Here is a 20,443-nt window from a genome sequence, read left to right on the forward strand (position 1 = left end):
TGTTGTGCGATTTGTGAAGTTTTGTTTTATGTTTACGATACGTCATTTTAAGATGTTTTTGACTGTTTTTAATGTATCTTCCATACGTAGTTTACTGAATTGTGTTGTTGGTGTAATAACTGCTTCTTTAGCAGCTTGGTCGGCTTTTTCATTTCCGATGAATTCCTACACGGCTGGAAATCCATATGATTTTAATTCTGTTTGCATCTAAAATAACTATTAGGTGTATTTCTAGAATCTAGTAATTTGGTGATGATTTGTTATTGATTGCTGTTATAACGCTACTTGAATCAATGTATATAACTGACTGTAGGATTCTGTATATGCGGTTTGAAAAGCTTGGTTGATAGCTATTAATTCAACTGTGAATATTGTTGTTTTATTTGAGAGTTTGCTTTTGATAATGAGATGAGGCGTAATAATAAAGTAAATGTGTATAAAGTCGATATGATTTTCGATGATATCTGCTACTAGTTGTTGATAGATGTTTGGGCTGGTGCAAGATTTTTGGAATACTTCCAGGGAGGATTTTCCAGTTTTTGGGTATACTTAATGGAGCTGTGGTTAAAGAAGATGATTAGGTATGCGGGTTTGGTCGGAGTTGTCGCGATTTTAATTGCTTGGTTAATGGTTGATAGTTTTCTTCTATATCGAAGTGATGGTTTGTTTGCTTGTATAATAGAAGAATGTTGGATATTGGGTTGATTCTGAAGGCTCATTTTGCGATTCTTAGAGCTTTATTGTCTACTGAGTCTAATTTCTTCAGTATTTCTTTTTTCTGCTGATCCATAGATTGTTGAACCATAATCAATTTTAGTTCTAATAGTGGCTCTATATATGCTCAGTAATAATTGTCTGCTCCTCAGTTCTATGTTGCTATTATTTTTAATAGATTTAATCATTGCAGACATTCGTTCTTGAGGTTTTGTAAATTTCAGGTAATTTTATTGCCCTGTGTTAAACCTTGGATTTTAAGGCGATTAACTTGCTCGAGTTCCGAAGTTCTGAGATGCAGTTTTATTTTCGATAGTTTTTGTTTCCTGGAAAAAATTATATATTTGGTTTTAGTTTCTGAAAATTTAAAGCCGGATTCTGTTGCCCAATTTTAGAATTTATTAATTGTGTCCTGTAGAATTAGTTGTATGACTAACATTTTTCCCTGTGTATAAGATACTTGAGTCGTTCGCGAATAGGTCAACTTTAACTGGGTTGGTTATCTTTGGTAATTTTCCGTTTATTGATATTAAGAATAAAATATTTTTACAATCTCTGAGAGTATTCGTTAGTTCGTAGATTTTTAATTTTCGTTGATTGTCACGGTATCGTCCACTTGGATTGTGGCAAGTTGTTCAAGAGAGGTATTGTTTGGATTAGTTCTGGTGGTGAGATAGGTCTTCTCGTAATTTGAGTCGCTCGAATTTGCAGCAAACGTCTCTGCCAGTAGATTTACGATCTCAATTTGGTCTGCGATAATTGACTTATTCGGTTTTGTTATGGCTGGGATATTGTGTTTACAGTGGTTGCCTTGTATTTCCTTCAGTTTGTTCCAGATATCTTCTATGGAAGTGGATCCGCTTAGTATCATGAGATATTTTTTCCAAGACTGTTTTTTACTTTGTTTTACTGTTTTTATTACTATTGCTCCAAGTTTTTGAACATAATTAGGTTTACGTTTGTTTTGTGTTTTTTATATGTGTTAAATAAGTACTTCGATTCTTTGATGGCCATTCTGTATTCTTTGTTCCACCGTGGTTTTTTGAATGCAGTCTTCTGCAGATTGCTTTACGATAAGGGTAAGTTTTTCTATTACATTCTTTATTTAATGAGGCTTTAAGTCAATGAATATGTTCAGTAGAGGAATGCGTCTGTCGAACAGGGTACAATATTTCACTCAATCTGCATTTTCTAATTTCCATCGTGGAATTGGTTTACAGCGATTTATGAGACGATTTATCTGGATTTTTATTAGAATCGGAAAGTGGTTACTATCGTAAAGTTTTTGCAATGTGATGCATTCGCATTTTTATGCTAGGTTTGAATTGCTCATGGATAAATCAATCGTGTTAAAAGTCCCATTTATCACGCTAAAATGAGGTAGTTGAAGGTCATTGAGTAAAACTATTTCATAACTTGGTATGATTTTTTCTAGGATTTTTTCTCTAGTATCTTTACTCTAATACTTTTTCTGACCCTCATAGAGTATTATGACTATTGAAATCATCTGTTATTACAAACGGTTAAATTCTCGAAAAAGTCGTTTAATTCAGTTTCATTTAAATGATAACTGTTTGGTATGTACATATTTTATGTATGAAAATTTGTGTTTACAATTAGCTCTGTTGCTATTACTTCCATATTGGATGTAACTAAGATTTGTTCACTGTGTAGTGTATTTTTTATTAGAATAGCTACTACACCGCTTGCAAACGGAATTTTATTGTTTGGTTAGGTTTGAAGTTCGTTTCTTGGAGGCATACTACATCTGGTTGATATTGATCTGGCAATATTTGTAAATAGAGCAAACTAGAAAAAAATCCATTTTAGATTCCATTGTAAAAGTGTGTACGTCATTTTAAATTGAGTGCTTTTGATCATTCTTTAGATAATGTTTACTTGTTTGATTGTTGATTATTGTTTACTTGGATTTTTGTTTTCACTGTCTGTTTCGCAGTCTGTTGAGTAAAGAATAGTGTTGAGTAGAATACATTTGCTAACATTGTTCCCTAGTGTTGTGTACTCCTGTATAGTTTTTTGTTATTCTGTGAGCTCTACTTTTTATACTTTTTCCAATTAGATGATTGGGTGAATTATAGTCAACATTGTTCCCTAGAGTTGTGTACTCCTGTATAGTTTTTTTGTTATTCTGTGAACTCTACTTTTTATACTTTTCCCAATTAGATGAGGGTGAATTATAGTCGACATATTAATTAATGCAGTTATGTCTTGAGCGTAGTTCTATATAATTTCTATCGTGTTTTCAGATCTGATTAACTGTATTGATCGTTCTTGATCGATGTGTTTGGTTATATGTAATGCTACTTTCCAACTTTTGCTCATTTGGATTTTAATTTATTTGTTAATTTGTCTGTTTATGTTTTGTGAAGTGTTAAGTTGTTGCGTTAATGATGTAAGAGTGGTTGTCTTGTAGAATAATAAAGCTAGAGAAGTTTGTATCTTTAGTGAGTGTTCTTTTGTTATCTTCATTGAAGGCGTTTGATTGTAAGATTGTTGTTTCTGATTGTGGATTAGCGATGCATGGAAATTCGTTGTCAGATTCTATGGGGGTGGTTGTAATGAAACTTCCATTTAGTTCCAGATTTTTAGTAGTTGTATCAACCAGTTTATTTACATTACATTTTTTTGCTACATGGTCTTCTTTTTTACATATGGAACACCTGATTTTTTCTGTTGACGTAAACATTCAGTACTGTGTGTTATCGTAATTTACTATAAAGGATTCCTATATTTTTGGTGTATCATCCGGGTTCGGGTATAATTATCTCCTAAAACTCATGACGTGATTAAAACCAGATTCTTGGATCGCGACTCTTGGGAAATCTATTTTGGAATTTATTTTGATATTATTTTGAACGAAGATTCTTTCTATGCATTCGTTGGGTATACATGGTACATTTGATACATTTGATATTATTATTCTCTGTGACGGTGCGATTAGAGGTCTTACTGGGATACTGGTACTCTTGACTGTTATTGTAGCATGTTGTGATAGGAGTTGGTGTGCGGTCTGTTTACAATCGAGATGCAGACATACACATTGGATATTTGAGATATAAATCGAATCGCTTGTTCCTCGATTATTTTTCCTATAGCACAAGCATAATCGGTTGCTTCTGTGATGCTGCCCGCTATGATAGCTGTTTCTTTACTGGGGTATATGTTGGTCATTGTAACTGCAGCGTAGAAAAGAGTTGATTCAGTTGTTGGATTTTCTATGGTTCTGGGTAGACTGTTTGGTTCGAGATTCTTATGATCAGGTATCTTTGCTATTATTTCTTCATTAGTTTCATAGCGAATCATACTGTGAACTCTCGGGCGAGAAGTGGCTATGAATCGACTGAATGCACTTGTAGCTTTATAGATTTGACTTGTTACACTGTGTCACTTGAAATCGATTGACCCTTGCGAACCTCAATGTAAACACATCCGAACGGTTTGAAGGTTTGATGCAAATGTATCCCTTCTTCTATAGCGAACATAATCAGAATCGTAGTAATTTAGCGTGAAATTAACAGTGTGAGCGTTTACTCGTAAAGATAGTATTAAAAATGTCATTGTTAAGAATCTTCAAAGCGTACAATACACGAAATTTTGTATTATTTTTGTTTTTTGTTCTTAGTCCGTGGAACTTGAGTGTTGCTAAAATATTATCTTCGTAAGTTTGATTCTGCATTTAGTAAATACTTTTAGTAATTTCGTTGAATTTTCAATTTTTATTGTGCTACAAATTCTATTCAATTTTTAAGATCGCTCAAAAATGGCCGATTGTAAATATTTTAACCGAAAGATTGAGTATTTAATAAAACCATTGTTCTCGCAATCAATTAAAAGATACTGTTTCAACCAAGAATTTTCAAAGCTTTTATAACTGCAGAAAAATGATTGTACCCGTAAATTTTCAAGAAAATTGTGTTTTATGTTGTTCTTTCTACCGTACTTCCGAAAGTAAAATAATGAACGTAAGTCGTAGAACTTCCTTTCCGTCTGTAATAATTGTTTCAATTAAAAAATGTACAGTGCCAAAAATGCACAAATGAATTACTCTTTTCAATTTTACAATCGACATCTCGAATTCAGCAAATGGAAATGAAAGTATTACTTTACGATAAAATTTTCGCGTCCCTCGATTAACATTGTTTCTCTACTCTTCTCAGACTGGTTAGAACGTTCAGTGTCCAACCAAATACTGCACTTGCACGGTACGAGTGGTCGGAGCAAAACTGCTACAGCTGAGAAACATTATGAGAACATTATGCAAATGGAGTCAGAATTTCAAACATTTTCGAAGCTGCAGTGTCTCTTTTCTAAGAGCGTTAATAATTAAGCAATTTGTATTCAGCGGTTACAAATTGTTATGCAAAAGATTAAGAAAATACCGAAATTATACGATTTTGAGTAGAAACTTTTTTCAATTTCCTATTACGTAGATAGCGGCAACCCACACGTGACATGCCGAGTTAACGTTATACGAATAGAGTCGGATTAAGATCAATTAACCTTTCGAGGCCAGTGAGGGATTACTCCATCGTACTGTTCCATCTATAATGCGTTAGTGCTAAACTGCTGGCAAAATGATGTAGGCAATGTAAAGTGCTTACAATAGCACAATTATTATTTCTCTGCTTGCTGAAAGAATATTTTTTAAACCGATACGTTTTTCATTTTCGTTCGATCAGTGAGAAGTATTTTTTCAATAGAGGACATGCCAATATCCCGTGTAATGGACAGTCGGGTCTCGTTGAATACCGTGAAAATTAACTTTTTCGTTTATCGATGTTTCGCTTTCGAACAGATACAAGCGAAAAAATAGGTAGTCGATTATTTTCAAACGCGCTGACAAATTATTTCTCGTTACTGTCTATCGGTTTAACATAAAATATTATTAAACGTGTACACTTATTCCCCTTGGCGTAAATCGATGTTACTGTTTTTTAAATTTATATTAGACTCACAGTAGCCGTTAATGACTTCTAAATTGATGCAGTGTTAAATAAACAAATTAAAAAGAAAACGAACATTTTATTCGTCCAAGAGGGCTGTACAAGAAACTTTGCTCAAGGTTTTCAAATAATTTAGAAACAGTGTCGTTTATCGCGCTCCGTACCTTAATTTATTTCCATTATTCTCGCCAAGTCTTAAATCTGAAAAATCGAGGGTACGGTTATACGATTAAAATTTAAATGTTCGAAACAAATATTACAAAGATAATTCGAACAGGCGTAATCGATGTTAAATAAATATTTCGACTCTCAATTTCGCCCCTTTTTGGTATACAAAAGTTTATAAGAACAGAAAACAGAAAAACAATCGGTAACTTTAGAAAAAGAAATAAATATCGCTTAATATTCGTCATTGTCTCACGTGCGCACCTTAGTTTATTTGCATTATTCCCATCAAATCCTAAACCCGCAAACCTATATATACCTATAAATACCTATACTCTATAGAAGAACAGAAAACAGAAAAACAATCGGTAACTTTCGAAAAAGAAACAGATATCGGTTAATATTCGTCATTATCTCACGTGCATGCCTTAGTTTATTTCCCTTATTCTCACCAAGTCCTCCCCATGCAAACCCATATACACCTATAAATACCTATACTCTACAAAAGAACAGAAAACGGAAAAACAATCGGTAAGTTTCGAAAAAGAAATAGATATCGGTTAAATAAATCGCGATCTTCCAGCGTGAAAAGCTTCTCGAAAGCTTGACATAGACGAACGGCGAACGCTCACTGTATCGATCGTCTGTTGTAAAAGTTTTCTCCAGACGTTCGTCGGATCGGTAACGACCGGGCGAACGGAATTGCGAGACTGACATTCACGGCGATCGGTCATTCATTATCGCGGGCGTTCTGTCGCGCGGGGGAAACGCCCGATGGTAGGTCTCCCGGCACTGAATAATACGCGGGGCCCCCGTGATGCATAATTACCTTGCTCGGGGTGGCAGCGATTGCACGGCAACAGTACTTCCAGGTGTAATATCGTAATTTCAATGGGGAAGCGAGAAAGCGGACGGATAGCAACGTCTACGGTACTCGCTCGACGGCCCATAATGGGAATAAAGAGGGCGCTCGAGGAGCAGGAGTGGGGGAGGAACGGTCGAGGAGTGGGGGAGGAGCGGTCGAGGAGTGGGGGAGGAGCGGTCGGGGAGTGGGGGTGAGCGTTGGCGCGCGGCGCGAAGGGCGTGGAAAGGAGGACGAAATAAATTAAATCGGCACGATTCAAAGAACGCGGCTGCTGATCGAACGGCACGCCGCGTCGTGGATTAATTAATTAAACCGATATTGCGACCGCGACGCCCGTTGTTCGATTCCTCGAAAGTCTCGTAAATATTTATCGGTCGCTGGCTTTATGGCTACGACGCTTCCATAAACTTTATGCGACCGATCCTGGGGCGAAACCCTTTTCCTTGTCGGCGTGTCGGTGCCACCAGTTGGTTCGAATGATTTTTTACCCTTTGGATACCGGCCATCGTGCTGGATCGATTGAATGGTAAGTTTCAGACTTTCGATGACGCGGAACGTTCGTGCGCACTGTGCTTTGAATTTCGGGAAGCGATTTCTCGTTCGTTTTTCTTCCCCTTTTTTTTTTTTTGCTCTCTCTCCTTCTTTCGTTGAAATATTCATGTCGTTCGAGGCTCCGGGAATACTTACAAGCGAATTTTTCCGACGTTCTCGTTTATATTAGGGGCGATTAGTCGGTCATAGTCGTTGAATGAACGTTTTAATAAGATTTGTCTTCGATAATGGATATCGTGATTAAAATTTTAAAATAAATATCGACTGACGTTAAATTTTATGGAATGGTACAATCAATTGTAAAAAGGGGATGGAACTTAGGTGGTAGATGTATATGGTGGGTGTGTTGTATGAAAATAAAAATTCGTTTTTTTATCAAATTTCATAATGTCGTAAAAAAATGATTCGACAAAAGACGATAATGTAGGAATAAGAATGAATGAATGCTTAACAATAATTCATCGACCAGTTTTATACTAGTCTCGCACATTGATGTTAGAAAATATACGTCGTACAAAGTTATTGTAATCGTGTAATTCTAGAGTATCTATTATTCACATTTTACCCGGAAACGTATTTATTAAATCTATTATTCGTTTCTTTTAATTGTAAGTATTTGTATACTCCTATTGTTATCGGTTCTTCCTTTGTCTATAATTCTTATTGTTTATTTTATAAATCATACATTTTGTATCGTTATTGTTTATTCTGAAGATGGCTCGAATACAGAAAATTAGACAAAGTAATATCGTGCTTTTTATCGTAAAAAATACCCGGAAATAATTAAATATTTATCTCTTACAAATGTCTGTATTGCATTTTAAAAAAGCTGTTTATTGAGACAATAATTTAAAATCGAAAAGTTTGCTACTAATACACTATACGTAAAAAAATGGTAAATCACGTCGTGTAATCTACGAAGCAGGTTAATATGTAAATTGTTTCGTCGTGTCGAGATTACTTGTCTAAATATTCCGTTATTTGCAACTTTTTTCATATTAACTAATGAAGCATATAAATTTTCCTTCGCGAATTTCATTGAAATTTAAATAAATTTGTCATTATCGGTCATTTTATGATTACATTGTAGAAATTTTACAAGTATATTATTATCGAAACTCGAAACAAAATTTATCGATATGTATAATATTTCATTAGGTATATTATAAATTATACGTTATTCTATCTAATTATATAATTCTATCTAAATATAATAGCAATGATATTAGTAAATTCATTCTTTAATATGTTTCGTACGTATGTATTCGATTAAATTATTTTCATGTTAAATCTTTAAATTGATCGTATAATGTCCAACGATATATTGATATATATGGACTATAACGTTTTTATGAACGTTATATTAACAAGTATAAAAGTGGAATATAAACAAATATGTATGCAATAAATATTACAATTTACTACATTTTTTATAATCAATCACCGTCGAGTAAAGCGACACAAGTTGTAAAACATCGCGTAGATTGATATTTCAAAGTCACGAAAGCGTTCGTATTGAACGTTAAAAAATTCGTCATTTGTTCATTACAATAGTAGACTTACAATAATCGTTTTTATAATTACAACGATCGCGAACGGCTCGAATGAAAATCCAGTAAAATTGAATTTATCGATAAGGTGGACAAAAAATATTGAAATGCATCGACACGCGTCACGTTTATCGTATAATCACCGGCACAATTCTTCGAAGCGATCGCAGAATCGGTCGTCGCTTTCGTGAAAACGATTCAAGGTTAAAACCGTACACGGTGTCGCAAGAGATAAACTTTCAACGCATATAATTATCTGTAATTATTATTTATCGTTCCCGCGGCAAAATCTCGCTTTATTCCCGTCCGTCGTCTGTAATCCGATTTACTCCGCACAGAACGAGACGAATTTAAAGCCGTAAATGGGAAAATACGAGGACATAGAAGGCGCCCTTATCCCCGTCGTTTCCGGGATTACATCACACGGTAACGTTTTACATCGTCCGAGACACCGATTATAAATCCGCGCCTTTTCGTCGTCGGTTGTTCTCCGATAAAAAGCAGTCTTTGCTCGAAACGTTTCTTGTTTCAAACTACTCTCGTTTTATGAAAAATCAACCGCCGGGTAAAAATTTCTGGAATTTTTATAACTCGCTAATTTCTCCCACTGAGATACATTTGCCCGATTTTTCACCAGGTTATGTAAACTCTTTCGGAAGAAAAAGCTGAATGCTGGAATTATGTAAACTATATTCGTGCGGGTAGTATTCCCGATGCTGTAATTGAGAAGAATTATATTTGAAATCGTAATTCAGTACGAGAGATCATAAAATTATTATTACGGAATATAATTCTAACGTCGTGACAGTAGACATTGCGCGACATTTGTTTAATTTCTAATTATTATATTTTACGCTAAGAGACACGTTCGATACGACGAGAAATATTAGATCAATTTTGATTATAGAGTAGTTCAGGTATTCATAATAGTGACAGATTATTCGCGGTATGCTTTATTCCAATAAGAGAATAGATACATCACGGTGGATCTTCGATTATCGGGTCATTATTTAACCGAATGTTCAATTATTTGATCGTTTAACCGAATGTTCCACCGGTAGTTTCTTCATAAATTTATTTCAACAGCCGATGATAGTGAAGCAAATGTAATAATACTAGGTCAATATTTGAATACGAAGGTGTATAATTATTCAATGGACATGGATGTTTAATATTCCTTTGAGAAGACATGTACGTACTAAGTCACTGTGAATGACAAAAGGGAACAATCAAAGCAACAATGGTGAAACGAACGTAATGGAGATAGGGGTGTGCAACTATCCAAAATTACGGGTGTCCGAGCTTCGAGTCGGGACGAGACCCGAAAAGTTTCAGGTAACCGAAGTTGAAATTATTTTCGGACACAGGCAATAGTGTTACACTCGTACGAACGTGATTAATATAGGAGAGTTTGGAACAATTATACTTTCTTTATTGTAACGTGAAATAAAATAATTTTTATAATATTATCATAAACTGTCTCTCTTACTTGGCGACTTTTCGATCAAATTGTATCGTAGAATACAATGACATCTTTGAATTTGTAGATTTAGGTTGAAAACTTGATTGGAGAACCATGAAGAAGCATCACAATTACATCGTTAAACAGTTTCTAGATCTGTAACCATTTCATGACTCGAGTTTGGACTCGGTTACCTAAAACTTTTCAGAATCTAATCTGAACTTTAGATAGCCTACATTTTTGAAGGTGCTTGAGTTTCGCGTAATCTAATGTTCGATAAGTTTTGTCGTTCGATAAACGACTTTGTCATTTATTGCGATAAAACTTATTGAACAGTACTACATTGAGTAGTAGAATAGGTCGTTCAATAAGTTTTGTCGTTGAATAAAATTTATTGAACAGTACTGCTCAATGTAGTACTGATCGAACGACAAAACTTATTGAACAATCTACTATAAAGTTGTAATAGTTTCGATGGTAATGATGCGAGGGAACGATTAAACATTGATCGGATTAATCTGGTCAAAGACAATCAAATTATACAAAAGATGAAGGAAAACTATTACAGAAACGAAGAGAACGATGAAGAAAAATATAAAGAAAAAAACAATTCTTACAACATTTTTGCATATTGCTCTTGTAGTCGCAGTTTTAGAAACAATTTTCATTTTACTGATTCGGCGACATTAAGAAGAATATCAGACGATAGAAGAATTTGGAAACTAATAATACGTGATATTACTAAGAAATAATATTTTCGTCGGCTAAAATTGTGACCATCGATTATTCGAAAACATTGATTATCCAAGTATTGTGTGGCTCAGGTTGAACTGTGACAAAATACGTACCTGTAATAAATTGTATATTGATTCTGGGTGGTTATGCAAATATAATCATTTCTATATTTGTGCTAAGAAATAATGAACCAACTGTTAACGAACACGGCACGATTGCACTTTAAATGCATTTAAGTACTATTTGCCCAAAAATCCGTCAGTTTTACTTAACCAATGTATAATCGATTCTTGGAGTAATTTTAGATGCAAAAATGTAAGGAATTTACGTTAAATATTGTATTTATATATACACGATGCGTATGCGCGCGTATGTGTGTAGGCTGTACCGAATAAAATGTTAAAGAATCTAACGAAGATATCGACATCGTTTTAATTATAATTAAATACCAAAATTAAACAACAGGAGCACCAACATGATTTTTGACCGGAAATATATACAAATTGAGAATATATACATACATAAACACGCGTGCATGTTTCTATGTAAATACGTGTATGCATGCAATCCAAAACAATAAATTAATGGTTTGGGATTTTCATTTACAAGTCTCTCTAAAGTTGACGTTTATTTATTTGTCACGATAACAATGTCTCGATTAGTGACAACACAGCCACGCCTGTTTATTCTATTTTAATACAAGAAAGAAGATTAGAACGCATTAAAAATTAAATTAAATTAAATTAAGGCAATAACGATAGGTGAGTAGATACCACAGCATCGATTCGAGCTAGCCGTAAGCATTCTTCAAACTGAGGATAACATTTATCTTCGGTTTCGTATTATTCCACGTTCGCCGGTGAAGAAATTGTTGAAGGGCTACGATGCAGCACACGATAAACAACGATAATTATAAATGCTAACGCACATTTTGCCGGTTTCTCATAAAGTTAATTGACTGGATCGATAGCGCGCGGTCCAGAAGCGCACACTGTAGGTCTTCGAAGGCTTGGTAAATATTTACCTTACGTACTCATCATATTTTCATGAATTTTGTGGCCGAGATCTATTCAGGAAACTTGAGCGGTTAATAGGATACGTCGCAGCGTGAATATCGGCTCGATTGGCTAGTTTTGCACCAAGCGGTGTATCAACCATTAATGCAAAACAAACATCTTTGAGTCGTTCGGTTAAAATAATTTCAGTATAATAACTTGGTTGTATAATAACTCTTATTAGCTATACAAATAATCAGAGACGAACATTCAAAAATTCACGAAGTGACGAAGAAAATTTAGACAAAATTAACAGTTTCTTTTAGGATTTTCATTATATCTTTATGAGAGTATTGAAAATAAATTGGTGAGGTGCTCCTGATGCAAATAAGTCTATAATGGGGTATCATTTTTGACGATTGACTGCACTGAAAAGGCAGTTTTCTATAAATTTTTCTGTTTTCTATAACTATATACAGTTAATTTCATCATCAAAAGACATTGCATATACTCGTCTTAGATATCTCTTCCTTGCAAAGTTCTTTTAATACGAGTACATACTATTTTCTTCACACTTCGCTTACACAATTTTAATTAGACGTTCGAGAACGCATAACAGTTTGTTATTGTCGCAAGAATTGCACGTCACAGTGTCTGTTCATCGAAACATTTCACTCGATGCGTTTAAATAAGATAAAATTCAACCCAGCGGGGTCTACGCAATGTTTATTTTCTAATGTATTCCGTAAACGAAAATAATGACACAGATCTTACCAAAGATATACTAAAAACATACCAGTATACGTCCCGAGTAAAATTAAAAAAAAAAAAAAGACATTCAACCGCATATAAATAAAAATAATCCAAACGAGACGTTTGAACAGATTTTCATCCGAGAAATCCGATCGGTCTATTGTTAATACTGTCACGAAGAAGTAAAACGTAAAAATATTAATTTTCAATATTGATTGAAACACTCCGGATCGATCGCACCGTAGAAACATAAACAATTGGATGTTCCTTGTGTCGAATCGTACGTAAAAATCGTCCCTTGAGACCAGAAATTACTTTACGTATGACCTTTGCGAACAAAGCTCCCATCGACACAGATTATTTAAAAATACTTATCGACGGAAAATGAACGACCTCCTTTTTGATTTCTTTTAAGTAAAACGTGAAACCGTATACAAAGAAGTGGGTCAAGTATTGACGCATCCACACCGCTGAGAAAGCTTTTTTTCTTTCGATGAGACAGTACCGATAAATACAATGGCGCCGATCCGAAAATGGATCCGAGCTCGCGCGGTGGCAAATTGCGGAATAATTATAAGATCGCGTACCGTCGAATAAGAATCGAATCGCTCTAACCTCGTTTTGACGTAGAAAATATTTATTCGTTGGCTTTATTGCTTACGGTGCTCGTTTCCACGGGTCGGTGGATGATCTCCGCGAATCGTGCGCGTTCTTCGTTTCGGTGGGCGCCGAAATCGATTAAAACAATGCCACGAAAATAGGAAACGAATCGAACGGAAGTTGAACGTTCGTGTGTATCGATGGACCGATGACACGAAGAAAACGAATATTCGTTTAACGTCGAGCTTGCGTCGTCGTAAATAAAATCGCAATGAACTTCTGTTCGTTGACTCCTCCCCCTCACCCCCTCCCCCAGTCCCCACCTGCACCGCGCAACGGACCTCGAAAAGCGATAATAAAAATGTAATTAAGTTTCCACGGTTTCGTCGTTTCGACAATGTGTCATGGAAGGGGAACCGTATCGCGGGAAATAATCATTCGAATTGAGTAGATGTCAGCTTCGAAGAGAATTATTACGAAGCGCGGAGGAGTAATTGTAACTGTAACGAATGGATTTTGCGCATAGTGAATTTTAATCTCGGAAAGTCGGATATCCTCCGTTTCCAGTACACGGTGAATTATAATATATTCCTCGAGCAATGTTGCGTTTAATTGAAACGAGTCTGAATGCAAACCAAGAATCACGTAAAAGTGTTGAACAGCTTCTTCGTTTACTTGTTGTGTTGTACGTAACTTGTTTCGTGGGAACAAGAAATTTTAATCCAGTTTTTTACGGTCACCCAAAACACAAACAATTGCGGAACAGGAAATAACGAACGATTCTTTTCGCGCAACTGTTAATGATTCCTAGCGGGCTAATATTTACATTTCGATGAAACATGTAATACTTTAATTGTAACGAAATATTTTTGACGCTGGCGATCTCTTCTGGAATATATATTCCAAAGAATCGAGCCGGTAAATATTGTTAACGGAACGGTGAAAAATTATCTTTCGAGCGTGTGAACGTGTTTTATATACGAGTTATCAATTTTATGCGACAGATACACGTGATCTTCAATTATTCCAGACGAAAAAATTTAAGGATGTTATTTTAAATGCTGTTATTCTGGATGATCCCCGATTCAATGTTTCTGGTTACGATCTCTGTACAATATTTCCAACTTTCGAGCGAGAATTATTGCACCACGTCGACTAATGATAGTAAAAATTTTCATATTTTTCATTGTAGCTTCGCTGCAGTATTACCGATGGATTCGTGACGATTTTACGATGAAAATGAGTCCAAACACGACACGATGCGGATTAGTTTTAATTATAAATAAAACGAATCTCTTTCAAATTTCGAAAATACATGTGTTTTCGAATAAGGTCGTGTTCGGACTCATTTTCATCGGTGAAACATCCGCTTTCCATTGATAACACTCTCGTAAACGTACAATGAAAATTAAACAAATTTTTATTTTGCATTAGTGATCGATACACCGGATGTAATGCAAGACTCGCTCGCTATTGTTCCGTCTCGTTCATTTTCTTGCCCGATGATACACGCAAAGTTGTATAACCTTGTTTCGAGATGAAAATCGCTAACCACTTCGTTCTCCAAAACCGGTGATTTCGATTGTGTCATTATTTACCGGATGAAACAGCTTTCGTACATTTCGCAGTACGTAATTTGACGCAAACTCCAACATGAGTACAATTACGTACTCGTTACTCTATAGAAACGAGGAAAATAAATTCAATTTCTAGCGAGAAATATAATAACCTTTTTGTATTTAGCTTTTTCATTGGGTTAATACCAAATATAGTTCACCACTGTATATTTTTCCATTACGAAATCAAAGTTACCGATCCGTTTGTTTATCCAGTTAACTCCATATTTGATAAAATACGATAAAAATTTCAAGATCGAAAAATGAGACTTCTCCATCGATCGTATCGATCGTGAACTTGGTCCGATGAATATTATTAATTAGCATTTGTTTTCAGATCTACTTAGCGTTTAAAAAGCAAAGTTTACGCGGTTCGCCATGGTCGATCAAATATCCTTTAATTATCGATATTGAAGAACTCGCGATAAAAAGTGTCGAACGAATGGAAACTTTATACTAGTGTGCACGCATCGTTTCACCTTTTATTAATGATAAATTTTCGTTCCGTTTTACATTTTGTCTTTGTACGGAATAATGTTTGTCTTTCGGAATAATAATCCGGTGGTTTCCAATACTCTCGAAATGCATAGCGAGAAAAAAAAGCATGTCGATCAAGCGCACGGCGACGCGCATCAATATGCAAACCAATTGTTGCAAGTAGGTCAGAATTGCAGCGAATCCACTTTATCGTTGACTTTCCTTTCATCATATTCCGGAAGATTAACTCACCCGCGACAGACAAAGCGGTCGCTGAAATGTCTAAACGAAGGAAAGTAGAATATCAGGAACAATGGGAAACCGTGTCGAGGTGTATTACTATGTATTTAGCCAAATGTCGTGAAAGCACTTTTGTCCAGATCGTGCAACGGGAACGGAATTCTGCTGGTACATTTTTTGTAACAGTGTCAAGAAAGCTCACCGTGGGAAACAAAAATATGACGAACTTTTCAACCGGGTTAACGAGACCGTGATGTAACTTCGTTACGTAGAATACTAAATTTGATCCATCAATGGATACGTAGTTAACCCGTTTGCCATTGTGGGGTGCATCGTAGTTACGGTAACTTGCAAAATGTTTACCAACGCTCGCAACTGGAAACAGTAATAACCAAAATATGTAAGTTACACCGACATTCCTGAAATATTATCGCGTTAATGATAAACCGCGAACATCACGATTATTTTGCCTCTAACCGAACAATACGAACGCGGTACAATTATTCCGTGTACGAAACTCGTGAAAGTACGAACTGTACGAAAATCGTCAAAGTATTCGTACAATCGGTCGTGATTACTTTATCGGAGTTTTTAACAATCACTTCGACCAACTTTAGCAACGGAGTATATCCATTACGACGGTGCACAATATACGTACTGGATTCATCGATTCAAAGATATGTAAACACGTAGACGAAAACTGCATCGTTACATTTTTATAAGCTGCACGAGTATGATACAAAATTGTATCGATCGTATCTGATTTTTCTTAATATTTGTAGCACACACACGCACGAAACTAAGGGTCATCAACACTAGGTTTACCAACCAATCAAAATGACCGGTTTCAATTGTTTTTCCAAAGAAATTTACTTCGAGTTTCACAGCATTTTTCAAAAGCTGTTGTAACCTTTTTTTATTCTATAGATATAATCAATTTCATAAGTGTGCCCCCTTTTTCTTCAATTATCGATTTTCCTGAGACACATTTAAGAAACACCTTGATATACTGGAATTTATGGGTAGTTCCAGTGTTAAATTCCTTCAAACGATTAGATTACCAAATGACCTCAGAACAGAGACCAGTCGCTACTAACAAATTAATAACAAGTATAAGTATGCTACGCAATATTTTATTCATACTTTCCACTATTCGATTATTCCGTGTATTTTCTCCTAGACAGTGTATGTACCGAACAATAACAAAGAAATTGAAGATATGCCTCGGTTAACTCACCCTAGCTCCTCACTTACTTCCGTTCCACAATTTCCTCTCTATCTCGTAATCGAATCTACCATCTTGTCCATGCTGGAACAAGAACAACGATAAGGGATCCTCTGTTCCTGGATGGATAAAATTTCTGTAATTTCACGAACGTTCCATCGCCAAATTATTTATCACGCGAGTGAGAAAGTTCGCCACGGAAACGTCCCACGAAATGATCTTCAACTGGTTTCGTAGTATCTCGATCGTGTGAAAGTTCGAATTTTGCGCTCGGTCCTCTTCAATTCCGTGTCTGGTCGTGCATCAAAGGAAAAATATGTCCCAGTCGTTTCTTGCGAGATTGCTTATCGGATTCGGATATCGGCCGTGTAACTCCCGCGCGATCTCGCGAGCGGTTCCCTCACGCTCGAAACTCAAACGCCACCACCGATACGTCGATGACGCCCCGACGGCGGATAACCCTTTAAAGGGCGCGTTTCGCCGGGATAAGGGAAACGATTAACCGTAATTAGTTGTTCCACTCTTCTAAGACTCGGTTCCGTCCGTCAGCAGGCTGTAATCCGATTTTCTAGCTGGCGGCGGTCGTCGCGGAATAATCGAATCCCGTGCTCCGAATGGACGCCGTTAATCGACAACGGGGGCAAAGCTTCGATCTTTTCGTCCTTTCTTTTCTTTTCTTCTTTTCTTCTTTTTAGTTTCTTATTCTTTTCTTTCTTTCTCTCTGTTTTTTTTTTTTCTTCATTTTCTTCATCTCACCGCCTCGTACCGCGCTTGAGAAGCTCGTTCGTAATAATGATGTTTGGAATTGCCAGTGACGAGAGGCTCGGGTTGTCGTGTTTCGTCGAATGCGTAACGAAGTAGGGTGCGGCGATGTTGTTGTAAAAGGCAATTCGCTTATGTAAATGGCGAGAGAGCCGGCCTGTATGTAATAAAATTTTAGCTACGTCCCGACGTGTGCATAGAAATGTACACACTTTGTTTGTTTGCTTATTTCTTCTTCTTCCTCTTCTATGTTTGCTTTTCCTTTTCTTCTTTGTCATCGTCTTCGTCTTTCCTTTCCCTTAGATCCTCCTTTCGAGAATGATCCTCCCTTCCGTCTACTCTATCCGAGCTGTGTACGGTGTTACGTAACTGACGTTCCAGAAACCGGGGAAAATATGGGTTTGCGTTACGCGATGAATACCTGCTACTGAAGGGCCTGGCGATATTTTTCAAGCGAGCCTCGCTCACCGTAATAATGGAAAAATTTCATGCGTGTGCGCTGCTCGGAACACGCGTTCTTGCTTCGTTGCTCTGAATTTCGTGGTCGACTTATCAACGGGCCATCGTGCCACCGGTCGCGACTCTTTCAACCTTGTTTTGTACCGTTAGTGGTTCGATGATACGAACATTTTGAAACATCTGAGAAACCACGGATCGAAAGTTAGAACCGCGAAACGAATTTCACCAGAAGTGAGAAAGGTAAAGGAAAAAATACACCGATTCGACGTATATTTCGCGGGACGTGTTCAGCTGAAATTATTATCAGAAACCGTCGTGACGGTAATATATTTTCCATTAAAATGTGTTAAAGCGACAGTCACGTAGTTCCTCGCGTGAAATATATTTTTCAAGTATATTCGTTGTGAAAAATACTTCCGACCGCGACGTCGAAACATTTCCCCGACCCGTTTCTACCGTTACCGAACGAACCCTTGGTGAGAATTCTTATGAATTTAAACAAGGCATTTTACAATTAAAATAAATCTCGCGCGTCCACGACCCTGGCGATCTCGAATTTCTTTTTATCCGCGTCCATCTTTTGTAATCCAATTTCCCCAATTGGGTTTCATATACACGACATTCCGTGGAGCGAATTTAAGCATCAATTTAAGCAAATTGAAAAATGAAAAAAAAAAAGCAGAAGGGGAACAGGTTTTCATTATCCTTTCCCCCGAGTGATGTCGACAATCGCGATCCCGTGATCTCCTTTTAAAACTTCTTAACATGCTAATACTTTCAATATCTGCCGACTTGCTCCGTTGATTTCGTCTCGCTTTTTTTTTTCTTTTTATGTACGTGTGTGTGTGTGTGTGTGTGTGTTTTTAATTTTTTTTAAACATTCAGCTCGACACCACTCGAAATCCAAGAGCCAGTGGATCCAATTTACTACATCGTTCGACTCACGACGTTTCTAATTTCCACGCATCTTCGATTTTCAGTTTCATCGTTAATGTATAACGTGACCCGTAATAAATGATACCACCCAAGAGAAAATACTTCTAGATGCAAAAATAACACGAAAACGTGGAATTAATGTTTCTCGTACGTAGCTTCGATTTCGAGAGAAGCAATTTTGAAAATATGATACGAGCGTGTTTCGTTGGTAAGTCTCAAATCGAGACGAATCTCTTCACACATACTGTTTGTATGTACAAAAGGCACATAGAGTTAAGAATAGGATTATTGGTTATAAATTATTGCACTCAAATATCATACGCCATTGTCATTGACATCCGTAGCCAAATTTATGATGCGTGCGTGTCACGAACAGTTTCGAAGTCAATTTTCTTGAAGACGAAACCACTTGGAAAAAAGTTTTACGGGACACTCATTGAGGGACACTCTGAATAAGCAAAAATATAAAATAGCAATAGATCGTGGCTGTAATAATTAAAATAATTAAAAATCTTCCTAAGGCAGGATTTGCACTCTTATCTTAAGACTTGAAATCTTCGCAAGAAAAGTATTAAAACTTATTCTCATATTTAAATCAGTCAACTCGGGCAAAGAACTTGGTTCTTATAATCTTATAGTCTCCTCTCCAGATCACCTAAAATACTCGAAAAATTATTCTATGGATACCTAGAAACGATTACTAGAAAAAGAAATAGTCGACAATATTATTTATTTTATCTGGTCTAAAAAGAAAAAAGTATTTCGCTTCCTATCTGGATACAAAATTAGACTTTAACAAAGTTTAATGTACTATTATGCGTGTTAAAGAAAATCGTACCACATGCACATTATAATATTCTCTATTCATACTTTTTAAATAGCAAAATTGGAACATGGTTTCAAAATCTAGTAACATAACACTATGCAATCGAATATTACTATAAGGTAATATTTGTGAACCAATATTATACTTAATTTACAAGTTGGGTGAGGGCAGGTGATGCATAGTATAATGGTACCTATAATTCTTTGAGCAGAGAAAAATTTAAAATGCAAAATAAGGTTTATTGGTCATTTTCTCCTGCGAGAAAATCAATTTTGGCAGTTTGTGAGTTCCAGGTACCATTTTGTACAATTTGGGCAATGTTACCATTGCTCGTTACTTCTTAACACCGATAGTAGTGTGTTATTAAAATTTCTCGTCGATCTTACTATGTTATTGGAACCAATAAAAAACAATTAGCACAAGGAGTTACCTTTCTGTCTATTGTTTTACAATTTTCCAAAAAACTCTGCGTATAATATTCTTCAGCTTTTCATTTCAAAGTATAATTTGATTTTATATACCTTTTCTTTTGATAAATCAAACAATG

The 20,443-nt window shown here is 35.9% G+C and overlaps 1 protein-coding gene and 1 long non-coding RNA gene across 4 annotated transcripts in view; one reads left to right on the top strand and one right to left on the bottom strand.

Annotated features, from left to right (window-relative positions):
- LOC143151485 (uncharacterized) overlaps positions 1 to 6,760 on the bottom strand; it is a 45,571-nt gene extending 38,811 nt beyond the window's left edge. Inside the window, exon 1 of the long non-coding RNA XR_012993338.1 lies at positions 6,673 to 6,760. This is a non-coding gene — a long non-coding RNA (uncharacterized LOC143151485). The remainder of the gene's footprint in view (positions 1 to 6,672) is intronic.
- LOC143151337 (uncharacterized) overlaps positions 1 to 20,443 on the top strand; it is a 658,936-nt gene that overhangs the window by 558,021 nt on the left and 80,472 nt on the right. The window lies entirely within an intron of this gene.

The sequence above is a fragment of the Ptiloglossa arizonensis genome, chromosome 9 (assembly GCF_051014685.1).
Source record: "Ptiloglossa arizonensis isolate GNS036 chromosome 9, iyPtiAriz1_principal, whole genome shotgun sequence".
Taxonomy (NCBI): domain Eukaryota; kingdom Metazoa; phylum Arthropoda; class Insecta; order Hymenoptera; family Colletidae; genus Ptiloglossa; species Ptiloglossa arizonensis.